The sequence below is a fragment of the Lonchura striata genome, chromosome 2, assembly GCF_046129695.1.
Source record: "Lonchura striata isolate bLonStr1 chromosome 2, bLonStr1.mat, whole genome shotgun sequence".
Classification (NCBI taxonomy): domain Eukaryota; kingdom Metazoa; phylum Chordata; class Aves; order Passeriformes; family Estrildidae; genus Lonchura; species Lonchura striata.
The window spans coordinates 48738805-48753045 of NC_134604.1; positions in this window are offsets into that span (position 1 = coordinate 48738805).

Below are 14241 nucleotides of genomic sequence, written 5' to 3' on the forward strand. Positions count from 1 at the left end.
ATTTCAGTGAGCTTGCCAAGGACAGAGGCTCTGCTGAAGGACCCTCCCTCAGTGCTTTTGGTGCTTTATATGCAGAGCGGGCTGCAGGAAGCAGCACCTCCTTTGTGCCCAACTCCTGATGGGGCAGGCCCCTGCCAGAGCTGAAAGAGAATCTCATTCAATGAGATACTCAGTATATGCTTCCTTGGTCAGACTGTCGAGTGGAACTGCTGGGATAAAAATATTTTCTATTAAAAATAGCAAAACTGCCTATCTATACAGATAACTACATTCTCCCTCTTCGTGTGAATATACAACTAAATGAAGACTCAAAAAAGACATCATCAGAATGGCACCTAAAACCATACTACAACCTCACTTTAATTGTCCAAAATGGATCCTAGCTTTTGTAAATAATGAAATCTAGCAGCAATAAAGCTTTTATACTAGGAATGTGTTTTCTTATATTTGTTTGAGATGCCAGCAGCTGAATTCACAAAACACTTAGATAAGCACAAAAATACTTAGAATTTTGTCACTAGTCATTTTCACTCTCCGCAAGAGATTATAGGTTTGCGTCATCGCTTATAAAAATACATGCAGCTTATTGTTATATTTGGTTAATCAGGTACATTTTAGAAATAATACAGATATCTTACACTGGGCAAATTCTGTTTGCTTGAAATAGGAATTAATATTTTCTGGTTCGACTAAACAGCTACAAGTCTTGATATTTGATCAATAAACTTTAGAGGGAATTATGCATTGATTCTCACCGCTTTTTACTTTGGTCATCAGCAGTCTTTACTTCAGTGTGATCCCCAATGTCCTCATCTCTGAAAGTGAGAAAGACCTTAGAATTAATAGATTTTCTTTAATCTAAACATATTAAATGGACTAAATTATTTATGTTGAAGAAGAACAAAAAACTGTATGAATTTCCCAGGTAAGACTTCTGACTACAACAAGTAAGTTATCTTTTCAGCCTTCAATATTTTTCAGTTTCTTTCCAATGTGACATTGCAAAAGAATTACAAATGGCTCAGAAATGTCCAGTCCATAGCATTGTAGGATAATTCAGGCTGGAATTCAGGGACTTCAACCTCTCTGGTCCAACCTTCTGCTCAAGGCAGAGGCAGCACTGAGGCCAGACCAGGCTGCTCAAGTATTTGTCTAGCTGGATCTTGACAACCTTCAAGGAAAGAGATGGCACAACCTTTCCAAGCAAGCTGCTCCAGTGCTGGACAGCTGTCCATACAGCCAGTCAGAATGTCTTGTGTTTCAGCTCATGGCCACTGTGTCACATCACGGTGCCACACTAATAGTGAAGGTCCTGCCTACATCTTCCAAACTGACTGTGACCCTGTCGCTTGAACTTGGGAAGTGACTTTCATTCAGTTCAGGCATCAGTACCATGAGCTATGGAAATGGCTATCAAAGTGTGTCCCTTGCTTTGTTGTCATTATCTACTCCAAGTCTCTCTTGACTGTTAAAAAGCTGATTTAATACAATGATTTTCATGTATTAACATATGTCAGGTATATAAAATATAATTTTACATTCATATTGTATATTAAATGCTCTATAATAAAAAAAATTACCCATTGAAAAATTAAGTTTGAAGAAAGGTCACTGTTGTACTCATTTGAAAACAAATAAAAATCTAATTTTACTGAACAGAACCTATTAATACTAATATCCAATCCACCATAAACCTTTTATAAGTATATAAGAGGCAGATTATGACAGGCTTACCTCTTATTTTTCTGATCAGCAGTATTTTTTTCAGTCAAATCTGAAAGGTCTTTTCCTCTGAAAAAAAAAACCATATAGAACTGTTAAGATATTCCCTCTACCTAGGAAGGGATAAAGTGTCATAAAAGAAAGAAATATATCTATGCATACATTAAAAAAAAAGTAAACTTTTAGTTAATTTTGTGTTCAAAATTTGCAAAAACTAATGTTCTTGAAGAAAATATGTTTGTAATTTTCCCCTAGCAAGGGAAAGTTCTGTACTATTTATTTATTTATAAAAATTATTATGTAGTACATACAAGAAAATAAAAATGCTTGTTTAAGCTGTATTGATTCCATAGTTTAAGATTGTCCTTTGCCCATCAAGACAGTGAAAAAGGAACATGAACTTTCAAAGAATGTAGAATTTATTTACAGATTCCAAGTAGATTAATCCATGTTTGCATAATCTATTTGCAAAAATGAATTTTCATTTAAATTAAGAAACTTCAGCTTCTGAAGATAACACCTAAATATATAGCCAAATGTCCAAAATTTCACTCTGGAATGACTAGAAATTACCTCTTTGTGTCATCATGGTTAACAATCAAAGCACTGATCATGTCTGTATTTATATTGAAAATGTTAGTATCTGAATACTCACATATTTTACACATAAGGAAACTTTTTATTTTATTTCTAAATACAGTTGAACTAGAGGCTAAGTTTTCTTCTGTTTTCTTTACTATTTTAAAATGATTCGATGAATTCAAGAATGGAATGACTTATGAAAATACTGTAAGAAAACCCCCATGATTCTCTTTGGGTAGAAGTAAAGAGCAAAACAGAAGGCCAAGTTAGCTCTGTGAATCTCCTAATTTGGTCTCTTCGATTCATTATAGGCTTAAAACTTTGGATACTACTAAAATTCAGTAGTGTCTCAAAGTCTTGGACTCTATCCTAATAAATTCTCTGTGAATTAACATTAAAAAAAATGCCCAACTCAAGAGTTTAGTGTTAAATATATGTCTGTACGTATGCCTGTGTGTGCATGCATATAAGATTTTCTACTGTAAAATAGATGATCACAGGTTGGCAACATTTATCTGCTGTTACTGTTTAGAACATGGTTCTTGAAATTTATCTGCAGAGTATCTGTGCTCAGTGTGACAATTACACAGCTCTCACTAGCACAGTACCCCACCAGTTCCTCCCTTTCTCTGTGCTGAAAGGCTGCTTGCAGACCTCCAGAAACTTGGCTTGAAACTCATTGAACTGACACACTGTTCAAAAAATAAAATTCAAGATTTCTTTCTTTATGGATGACTTTACTTGCTGATTGAAATGCTTTGCCATACCTTGCTGGGCAACACATCATCCCTGAGTTCTACAATATTTTGCTTACTGTCCCTTCTCTAACCATATAAAAAATATTTCAGTGATAGTTTAATTGTGGAAACATGTAAGGCCTGTATGGAAGCTTGCCATAGGTAGTACTGGTTTGGCTGACAATGCACATGCCAGTGAATTAATCTTATTTCTGTATTCATCTTTCTGTATTAAGGAATACTACTTATTAATCTATAAACATTTTACAGGTTAGCAACATTACCTTTCCTGATATTCTCATAGTTGAAAACTACTCACTGCCTTAGAAAAGCAGGGCCTGATGAACTTTGAACACTTACTCCTTGTCACTTGTGAAAGAACTTGAATTCACTTTGCTGAGGTTATTGAGGTCTTGGCTCCTTTAGAGACAGAACAAAACCCAGATCAAATCACAACTAATATAACCAGCTGTCAATTAGTCAAATTAAATACTCATTTTAAAAAATATTATAATAGACACACTATTTATGGAAGAAAAAATTTAACTGATAACAATCATTTTAGTAATTCAAAGGTATTCATAGATACAGCAATATGCCCACCATAGCCACATTATGCAGATACTCTTTTTTGTTTTGGAAACAAAAAGTTATACCTAGTGCTATTGTTAAAAAAGATAACTCCTGCTGAACATGCACTGTGGACAACTTTGAAGACTGTCTGACCTCAAACATAAGAAAAAATCTTTACCAAGTACTACAATCAATCAAGTACTTCCAATATGTGTATGAATCATATCTTGCCTAAAAAGTGATTATGGACTAAGTCTTTCCGTCTAAATAAAAAAAAATCCTTTTGTCTATTTGGTAGGCTATCTAGACAAGCTCCTTCCCAAGTAAACTCTCACTTCTCACAAGAAATGTCCTATTTAAACTGAGGGGTGCCGAGATCTGGTTACATCCACTGATCTTTGCACTTCCACATTTATCATTATTATCATTTATCATTACTACCTGATGTAAGGAAAAAAAATCTTCCTTGAATTACATCTTATTGGTTAATTATTTTCCCTTTTTCAATATACTAAAATTGAACATATATTAATGTAAGAAAACTATAAAAAATAGAAATGTAAATGAATGTATTCTACACTTTTTGAATGAAACTTTTTGTAGTATCATGGCAAAACATGGAATGTTGCTTTGAGTGCCTTTATTTTCCTTCAAAGTATTGCACTGGTGTTAACATTTCTATAAAACACTTCTGTGAAAATGCATTTTCAAAAGGCAAACTCGTCTACTTGGAAATTTTCCAGCAGCTTTACCTAAAAAGCTACCATCTAGTAATGTTAGCTCACTACAAAAAAATTATAATTTTACTCCTCAAAAGAAAGCAATGGGGAAAGAATGATGCCTTTGATGATATGACCTCCTATAGGACCTGTTATATAACCTGGCAGACAACAATGTTCCATATGTTTCTTTACTGACTTTTCATTGTGACCTGTTCTGTCATGAAACAACATATAGGTAGCATTTTCAGGTTTCTTCTTGCTCATATTTGTGAGATGTGGGGCTGCCTGTGCTAAGATTCTCAAGATCTCCATTTGTTTAGGAATTAAACAGTTCAATGCAAGAAGAGTTGACTGCCATTTAAATAGAATTCCATACCAGTCATTAATAAACTATATACTTGTGGAAAATCTCTTTATATTTTGACAGACTTAACACATTTCAGAGTAGTCCTTCAGAAACTGAAGCCTTGCAGTTATCCAAAAATATCCTTTCCTTGGTGAACTGGATGGCAAATTGCTTCCTCACTATGTGAAGGTAGCAACACTAAAATTATAGTAAGTGTAAATAAGAGCTCAGGTCATTACTTAACTTATATTTTTGCAACTTCTATTAAAAAAAAAAACCAAACAAAACCAACCAAACTCAACTGTGCATATGTCTGGCTTGAGTAAATATGCATTATTATTCTTGTCTCTTGCATCCTCCATGTCTTAGTGCTCTTAGAGGTATTTTAAATATTCACTTCAAGTCTTCTCTAAAGTCTGCTGAAGGTTTGAAGTTGCAGCAATCTCAATTATGATCTTTATGTGCTGTGCAACCTGCCCATATAAGTCAGCCTCAGTACTGTATATTCACCCAAAACACAGGAAGCAGATTTAAGGCTCCTGTTCATTCTGCTTGCAATCACAGGGTTATGTGCAGTTTACTCAGCACAGTTATCAGTAACCTTTCTGCTGACTTCTGCTGCCTTTCCCAGCATGGAGCAATAGAAAAGCTGTGACAGTAGCAAAGCTGTGCCCTGCAGGCCTCTATGTCTGCAGCCTCCTGTGTCCGATTGTCAAAGGCATGTAAGCATTTGCAGAGGCAAATCCCAATGTGCTTCCAATGAGATTTAACTCAGTAATACAGATATGTTTGAAATTTTTACTCATGGTATAGATGTAAAATATTCTATTCACTTTTTTATGATTTTCAATTTAATAGTTTTAATAATTTGTGTGAGTTCTTTCAGAATTAGATACTTTAATTGAAGAAGCCTTCCTATAAAAATATTCCAATATAATGCAGAAAAAATATGCTCCCACAACAAGGCCCAAATACTAGAACTTTCTGTGTTAATCTTTGCAAGAAATATTAAAATATCTCAGTATTATTGTATCAAATACTACAAAATCGCATTAATAATGCTATAGAAATGTATTTTAGAATGCTGGGAAGTAGGTAGTAACTTTCTGTCAAAAGCGGGGCAAGAAATTCCTTTCAGATGACCAGGAAAGATTCTGGCTCTAAGACATGTTCTTTTTAAGTTTTCACATGTATTTTAACACTCTTCCCACATAACTTCACATTCCTTTACCTTAAATTGTTCTGTTCACTTTGCACAGAGTTTTTTTTTTAAAAAAAATACACTTATCTAAAATAGTTCAAACTTGGCCTACTGACTGTTTGGAAATAATGGAGGAAAGAAATTTCCAATAATTTAAGACTTATTCCTTCAGAAATGTATGTACTAGCCCACATTAATCCTTGGTGCAACTCGAAGGATAGATGAGTTAGTTCCCTTCTGTAATCTTTAAATCATCATGACTTTGTAGCTAACAGCATTTTGTTACTTCCTCACACATTATTCTGCTCTTTTCAGTGCTTTGGATATGCCAGCGCACTGACTGGCTTGCAAGGAAGATTTTACTTGCTATCTAGGTGAGGCTACACATGCACTCCCTGTCATCTACAGCCTAATTCATAGAACATCAACCCTGAAGGGTCCTAATAAGTGAACAGAAACAGTTGCTGCTGCAGATTGCAACACAAAAATACAAGCAGACTGACCTGTTCAGTTATTATGGCTCCTATGAAAAAGAAGTTCTATTAATTTATGGTACACTTCTCAAACTTTCAGCACCAGGAAACATCTTGACATGACTGCAGCAAGTAACCAGTACCGATGTCCTGCAAATTCTTTGCCTTGAGACAGCTGGCTTATTGCAAAGTAGAGGTCGTGGGATACACAACTGCAAGCTACTGGTTCAAGCATAGTTCAGGTTATTAGCAACTGAAATTTAAGAGCTGTTATTTATAAAAAGGACAAAATGTAAGGTAGAACAAGCTGTAGGACATGGGGTATAACTCAGAATTTATCTGATTGTGCTCAGGGCATACTTTTGCTGACTTTTTAAATCTCTCCATGTTAGCAAAAGCTACGTTTATTTTAGCATTAGCACACAAGCACTATCAACCAGTGGTGATACTAGAACATAATCCAGCCTCACATTAAAAATTAGAGTAGATCTGCACTATAGAACATAAACAGAATTTCAGGTTAGGTTTTATTTGAGAGTTGTTACTGTGTTAAAAATCAGCAATATAACTTACATCTTTTTTAATACTTCTAAAAGAGAGGGCAAGTACTAAATTAGAAAAAGACTAAACTATATTCACACATTAAAAAAGCTTCTTGAATACCAGGGTATCAGAGGCAGTGAAAGGTTGCTGTGGAGGACTTTCAGTTGCAAATATAATTTGCACCTGAAAATATAAGCAATTTTTGTGTCCAAGACTGACTGAACTGAATTCATACTTCTTACATTTGTCAACAACTTTTTAAAACATAGATGATGATGGAAAACAGCAGCATAAAACGTCTATACAAAGCAGTTTAGACAAACTAGGGGGAATATCTTTCAAATATGGTAGGTGGCTTGTAATAGATGTTGACGTTTTTCATAGGTCATTCCAAAGGATGCCATCCCCAAGCATAGTATTTTCTGAGACAGCCATTAAATCCCTGTGAACATTCTGCCTAGGGTGAGTGTTTTTGAAATGGATGAGGATGAGGTAAGTCAGACAGCCTGCCAGGAGGAGAATATAGTTTGCTCACATATTTAACTGGATGAAATATTTTAATAAAGACTCAGGACATGGCTGGAAGTTTTTAGGAGCACTTAATTCAGGATAACTAATATTCATTTTTTATTCTACATAACAATACTTGGAATGGCAGTACAGAAGATTTTGTATTGCATATTGTACAAAAGGCTCTCAAGTACTGAAGAAAAATTAATTTATTATAAAAGAGAAACATTAAGATTGGGATTAAGACCTAGGTATGCTTGTCATTATTGTTAAAGTATGGAAGACAATTCTCTTGATTCATTTGCTTTTCTCAGTGACCACCTCCTGAAAAAAAAAATCCTATTCTGCCTTTAACAACATCTTTGCAGAAAAATGCACAAAATAGCACTGTGAATCCAAAGAAAGCCCTGCCCTGAAGGATAGGAAAACTCAAGTGCAGCTGGGCTGCTGTGAGCCTTATACTATAGATGTGTTAGCCATGAAATTTACTGCTGCTCTCTGCTATTTTCCCTCTAGCTGCTTGTGTAAAATGGGATTAGAAATCTGACAACTAATGAAGACACTCCAGCAGAATAAAAGACTAGCAAAGAGCATAAGTAAAGTAGGCTTAAAAAAAGCTGTCAAGGCAGACCGCATGCAAACTGTATGGCTCAGTTTAGTCAGAGACTCCTGCTCTGCCGTATCTTGGATCCCTATGCCTCTTAGACACAAACAGAAAGGGAAATTATATAAGGCTTATGTGACAAACTCTACAGAAATAAAGCTTAATAACTCTGATGCCTATATCAATACCAGCAAATATTCCTTCTTTATGGAACAAGTGTGGTTTGCATTACCTGATTCTATTAATGCTAGCTATCTCATGCCTTCCTTGATTAAATGTATAAAAGATCTATGTACATTTTCTGTAAGCATTCTTTAAAAGTAGAAAAATTTATGTAATATATAATTGCAAAGTGAGATTTTTTTCCTTTTATGCTCTGTATCAAAAAGAGAAATTTAATTGTTTACATTTTGCTATGCTTTTCAGTCTGCATTTGATTTCTAACTCAGGTCATTTGAGATAGATAATATAATACTTTTCAGTCCTGCTCTGTGACCTGTGCTTGTGAATCTCACTTATTTCAGATAGCAGTTCTGAAATTCTGGTGTAACTGGTGAAAGTCAGATCACCATCAAAAAATAAAAACATAAATTAATCTGATCCACACATTCAAGCACATCTCACAGTTCTTTCTGTTTCTTGGGTTTTCTTCTTTAATCTTGAAAACATGAAGATAAAGTTTCAATCAGGAGACATGAATCACACAAAAAAGTTTTAGTGATGTTATTCTTTAGTGAAAGCAATGAAAATCAAATTATAATATTTGTATTTGAAAATTCTGAAGGCAATGAAGAAAGCATCAATACAAATAGACTGTCCTTAATGCTGAGGTGAAATTGATATTAGACACGTGGGAGTGAAAAACAAAATTTTAAACAGATCCCAGCTGAGTTCTTGAACCTCAAGGATCTGGAAGCAGAGTATGAGTGCATGACTCTCTCATTATTTATTAGGTAAGTGAATACTTACCTAACTTGTAAAAATCCTCTATTTAGTTCCCAATGTTCTCTAATTATTGAAGGTATTCTTGCCTTATTGCCTAGAATTTTATAATCCATCTTTGTTGCTTACACCAACAGTTGGCACACTGTTGGTATAGCATCAATATTGTTATTCTATGGACTAGAAAGCAAAAGGACCATGAATATTTCAGACTTGTTGGAATGCCTTTAACGACTGCGGCACTTGATGTCAAATCCAGGGATACTCAGTGAGGTATTGAATTTAGTCACTCTGTCATCATCAACATAATCATGAGCAATCCAGAGGCAACTTTATTAAAGGAATCATGCACAGTATTTTAAATAGATCTGCCTCTGTTTTCTGATTAAAAGTCCTGAACAGAATTATAAAAACTACTGAGATGCCTCCCTATTTCTAATATATGATATAATAAAATATATATATATTATGTTTAAATGTGATGCCAAACAAGTTGCATCTGATGTCCCTTCTTCAGTGATCTCTCCCTGTTGACCTACAAAGCATTCTGGTCAACAGCTTCTTCTTCTGACATGGTACAAAAAGAATACAATGAGAAAATCTGGCTAAAACCATGAGGACATTTTTGAATTAGTCATATCAGCATAGAGAAGACAAAAACAACCAATTGCCAAGTGAGCCTTCCAATGCTGAAATAAAAGAGCTGGTCTAGAGTATATTAAACAAGTCAGCCATCTCACTGACTGTTTAGGATCATGGGCCTAGCTGAATTTTGATCCTCTGTTATGGCTGCTTTACTGTCCCTGTAAATCCTTGTCCATCAGCTTTTGTCAAGTATAACTGAGGATGAATAAAGGAACTTTTTGAGGGAAGATTGGCATTTATCCTGGAGCAGGGTGCATTTCCTTTCACATTGCTATGCTCACTAATCAGTGCCAGAAGCCCTCACTCAGACCTTTCATCAATAACAGCTGAGAGTTAGGGAACAGAAGATGACTGCAGTCAACTGTGAAGACCAATTTATAATGTGTCAAAACAAGTGTAATGCTTAGCCCAGAGGATTTTGGAGTTATATACAGAGGAGGAAGCTGTTAATCAGAACATTTTATAGGAGATAGACTGGGAAAGATCACTGGGAAAAGACAACTTATTCTATTTTTCTGGAAGGATATGTATCACCCTGTGAACACTGTATTAAAATTTCATTTTGGAAGAAGGGGCTTGGATCTCTTCACAGAAGCTGTGCAATAGTGAATAATTTGTATCAACATGCAGAAAAGCTGCAAACCAGTGTTACAGTGAATGCCATATCTATCAGAATCAAGAGACAGAAGGAGCCTGTCACTTGGAAGAATCTTCTGCCAAAATGAGAAAAAAAAAATTATTGTATTGATTTGTATTATCAAAAACAGTTTAGAAAGCGTAAAGTGACTTCTCTTTACCATAAAGAAACAATTGTCATTGTAGCAAAAGCAAGCTAGTGAATTATGGGCGTGCTTATATGAGTTCTGATTCAGTATCCTTGCTTCCAACAACTTTTGAGGAACACAGGTGTCCTCCAGAACATTTTAGAGGTCTCTAGATGGTCTAGCTAAAAAGTCAAAGCAAATAAAAGACATCCCAAAGGAAAAGCCATGCAGGAGCCATGCCTTTAAATTTTGGCCATCTAAACCTTAGTCCAACCTAAGATAATTCCTTTGAGTATTTTTCATGGCTCTTTGGAATTGTGTATCTTACAGATTCACAGAATGGTTTGGGTTGGACCTAAAAGACCATCCAGTTCCAACCCCCGTGCCATGGGCAGGGATGCATTTCACTAGGCCAGGTTGCTCAGAGCTCCATCCAACCTGGCCTTGAACTCTTCCAGGGATGGCAATCTAATGAGAACACATAATTAGCCAATGTCTCAAAATGCACCTACATGTTCTTTCAATTTTGTGCTTTATGCAGCACTAGAACAAGAAAGGTTTTGTCAATAAATGTTCATTTAGGAGACCTGACATCATGATTTTAATTCCATTGGTTTGGAAAATTCCAAGTCAATTACAATTCACTATTCTTTTTTTATATAGAACCCCTGCAACTTATCTTTTTTCTACTTTTAAAAGTTCCCAGTTTTTGATAGACACAGCAATGTGAGTCCTAACAAGAGTTAGTTTAAGCACATTAATGTGTTCTTCTTTCACAATCTATTGCAATAAGAACTGAGAACACATCTTGGATAAAATAGGAATATCCTTTAAAAGGAGCATCGTACACACAGATTTACAGCATTGTCTGAATTCTCTACTACCTGAGAGGAGCAATAATAGTGAGTTATCCTGTACATTAGGGAAGAAACTTTTACAGGAGCAAGAATATAGGATTCTCTTAATTATGCCGGAAAATTTTATTCTAGTCCCTTGTTTCTGTTCCCTAGAAATCGCCTCTTTCACCCACACACTTACAAATAAATAGCTGAAATATTTTCTTCAAGACAACTTTTGTATCTGGCATACCAAAAAGACATCTTTATATAAGGGTTTCTGCAATATGCCCTTTGCCCCTACAGACTAATAGTCTTTCCCTGCTAGCAGACAATCTCACTACAGGTGCTTTAAGAGCTGAGTGAGAGCTCTCTCTAATCTCTTGTATAGCCCCTGTTACTATCACATCAAAGCTTTTCCTCAGGTACATCCAACATGAATTAATTCTGATATATCTATGAAAAATAAAAGATAAATTAATTAGTTCTACAGTTTATGAACTTACGGGAATATAAACTTTTGATTATTCTGCATTCTTTGGTGGTAATAACTTTGTATGCCCTGGTAAATGTGGCTCACTGTGCCAAACACCATTACTTTCTGTAACAATGTGTAGTTCAACACATGTGAACCCCATTATAAAAGTCTTTTTATAGAAACACTGAATTTTTTTTGTATCCTAACTGTAACATTATTGAAAGACTGACTAAAGCTATGTTAAACACCCTCAGAATGTCTGAAGTGGTTTAACATGATTTTCTACAGAACACTGTTCTTTAAAAAAATGCCAGCTTTCAAACACCTGAATTTAATGGTTAATACAATCATGGAAAGGAAAAAGGCAGCGTGAGAATCTTGCATCTTCTCTGATATGAAAAAAAGCACAGAAAGGACTTGGTAAGCCACATGTAACAGGCCCATTGAGGAAATCAGAAATATGTCTCTGTACATATCCAGTGTACTGCTCATCTCCTGCTGCATTTGTGAGATACCAAGAGACCTGATTTGACCCATTATGCTCTGAAATATGCACATTTTTAGGCAGTAATCATCGCTTCTCTGTGTCCTAGCCTACTTATGCTGCCTAGAGTATCTATAGATGCCCTAGCTAGACATGAGATGTCCATTCTCTTAATCATATCCAACAGGTGAAGGTCCATAAATCCATGCCTTCAGATATGAAATGTGTATATATATATATTTATTTATTTATTTTAATATATATACACACACTGTGTTTTAAGGTCTGTCATCCTTAAAAACAATGCAATAATTGCTTTTTTTTTTTTACAATTTTAGCCAGAAGAGAGTATCTGACATCCTTTTCAGGTAAATCTCTTCTGAAAGATTTTCCCTGTATCACTGAACAGTTCATTAGAAAGCCAATTGCCATTTTCCACTTATTTTATATAGAAATTAATTCCTTATTTCTTTAACATCCCTATCAGAATCCTGAATGACAGACAATTAATCAATTAAGTCTGATGTTAAAAGCATGATTTGAAAATCTTTCTAATCCAAATAAAAATATAGGTAACTAAAGGATGTAAATTTAAACAGTATTCTAGTACAAATTGATATTACTATATATACTCTCCATGTAACTGTTTACTTGCCCTGTGTGACACAACAGTTTGTTAAAAGCATGATTTGAAAATCTTTCTAACCCAAGTAAAAATATAGGTAACTAAAGGATGTAAATTTAAACAGTATTCTAGTACAAATTGATATTACTATATATACTCTTCATGTAACTGTTTACTTGCCCTGTGTGACACAACAATTTTTGCCAAAAATTTAGTATTTATGTGACATCTTTAAAAAAGGCAATTTTGCTGCCAGCTAATTAATGCATTTTTTTGCCTAGTAAAAATGTAACAAAAATCTGTTGTTTTGTGAAGCTAACCTATCAGCAGGAAATGGATGACATCTGAAGCACCAGCCAAATGTAAAGGAATTATTGCAGCAGTAGAGAGGGCTGAATTTTGCCCACTAAGATTACAGACTACTTAGAGTTTATATACTGACACAAATAGCAGTGCAGTGTTGCCATAGAAACTTGTAGACCAGTAAAATATTCCTCCAGCTCTTCACCAATGAAGGGACAGGAATACAGAGCTTGGTATGGTAATGAGAGCAACCAGGGGATGATGAATGTGAACTGATTGAGGGTGAGGATTAAGTCAGACCTTAACAAGCCCTTAGCAGTGAAGATTGGCTGTGACTTCCCTAGTTAATACTAGGTGTATTTAATTCTCTAAGATAACCCGTATTTGTTGATAGGAAAATGTTTCACTGAAAGATTGGGGTTTTATTTTCTTTTCATATGGATTACACTGTCAGACATCTTTGGGATGCTTTCTTAGTCATTTTGTACTGGTTTTACATTTTTAGGATTTTGGGGGAGGGGAACAGGATTCAAAATAGTATCGACTGTAGCTTCAGATCTCATAAAACTGAATTTTATTAATCAAATTAAATAAAGATAGTTAATTTCAATTAATTTTAATGTTTGCACCATTTAATATTTCCACATAAAAACCGCAAATGACCTCTTGTAATTCTCAGTGCATATCTAGAAATCTCCTTCTAATTTAATTCATTTTATAATTGCATATTCAGGCATTTTACTCTGGTCAAGGTCACAGAGTAAAATTTTTTGCATGTTTATAGAATTATAGAATCACAGAATGTCCTTGGATTGAAAGGAAACTTAAAAATCATCCTATTCCAATATCCTTCCCTTGGGCAGGGGCATCTTCCACTAGACCAAGTTGCTTAGAGCCCATCCAACCCAGCCGGTAATACTTCTAGGGATGGGGCAGTTACTGCTGACTGCATTGAAAAATATAAAATCTCTATCAGTCCATAATTTGCTGAAATTTTAGTTAAAAAATGTAAGAAAAAAAAAAGTGTGTGTCTTTTCCACCAACAATTTTTATGGTATTCTGCAGACTTTCAAAGATTAGTTGATATGCCATCTAACTTGTATCTCAAAAACAAGTCCATCTGTTGAGACATGCTAATTTTGTCATTCCAA